The sequence below is a fragment of the Etheostoma cragini genome, chromosome 2 (genome assembly GCF_013103735.1).
Source record: "Etheostoma cragini isolate CJK2018 chromosome 2, CSU_Ecrag_1.0, whole genome shotgun sequence".
Classification (NCBI taxonomy): domain Eukaryota; kingdom Metazoa; phylum Chordata; class Actinopteri; order Perciformes; family Percidae; genus Etheostoma; species Etheostoma cragini.
Window position 1 is genome coordinate 8,642,511 of NC_048408.1, and position 1,073 is coordinate 8,643,583.

At 35.3% G+C, this 1,073-nt stretch overlaps 1 protein-coding gene and 1 pseudogene across 1 annotated transcript in view; both read left to right on the top strand.

Annotated features, from left to right (window-relative positions):
• Positions 1-1,073, top strand: part of klf1 (Kruppel-like factor 1 (erythroid)) — a 26,801-nt gene that overhangs the window by 15,401 nt on the left and 10,327 nt on the right. The gene's annotated exons all lie outside the window — the stretch shown is intronic.
• The window catches only part of LOC117951468, a 6,448-nt pseudogene that overhangs the window by 801 nt on the left and 4,574 nt on the right, over positions 1-1,073 (top strand).

A 1,073-nucleotide genomic window follows, 5' to 3' on the forward strand; every position in this document is an offset into this window, starting at 1 on the left:
TAAGGACCAAAGTATCTTGATGAAATTGTGACTGCTTCCTCTCTACAGCCAAGTCTTCCAGCTTTGTGGACAGCTGTATCTTTGAGGAGGAGAACATCTGTGGGATGATTCAGGGTCCTGGCAACGCTGAGTGGGAACAACGTAGTTCTGTGAGCGGAGGGCCTCAGACTGACTTCTCCAACATGGGAATATGCAAAGGTGACTGTAAACCAAACCTGTTACAGACTTTCCTCTTAAAATCTGCTGAAAAAAGATTCAAGCAATGCCAAATATGTCACAAGATATCTAGAAAACTCAATATGAAGGAAATAATGCGGCCACAAGAAATGGCATCTTGGGTTTGAACATTTAAATTGGATTAATGAAACACTGGAAACTGCAGATAAACTGTATAGGCTACAGTATAATCTTATATTATGCACATCCCTATGTCGTTGTCTAGTTAGTTATTAAAGAAAGCTAATCACTTTATCACCTCATCTAGACTCATACACAGATAGGTGGCCTTGGTGGTTAGTGTATCAGTGTGTGTGTGTTGTGTCTGATGATAAAAACAAAGGTGCCCGGAGTGATTTATAACATAACCTGTACATAGTACAGGCTGTCAGTAAAAACACACTGATTGTTTGAAGATGCCAATTTATTAATAATTTATTCAATAGAATTTGATAGAGTGTTCTTTCAGTATTTATTATAAAAAACTGAAACATAATCTGAAAATTACTATACATTGACAGTGTCATTGATTAACATTTGCAAATTATTAATTAGCCTTTAAAAAAAAATCTGTACAGTGTAATGGATGCCTCTGCTGAAATTTGGCCAATTTGTTTTAAGTCAAGGCAGTACCACTGGAAGAGACTTTAATCAACTAATCAATCACTCAATCAATCAATCAATCAATCAATCAATCAATCAATCAATCAATCAATCAATCAATCAATTTTACACCTGAAATCATTTAAATACAACTCCAGTGAAAGGTAATAAGCATGGTAAGCATACTGAATTGATAATGATGAAGTATGTTCTTGAATATGGTACCATAAAATGTAAGGGGACAAACTTCTGAG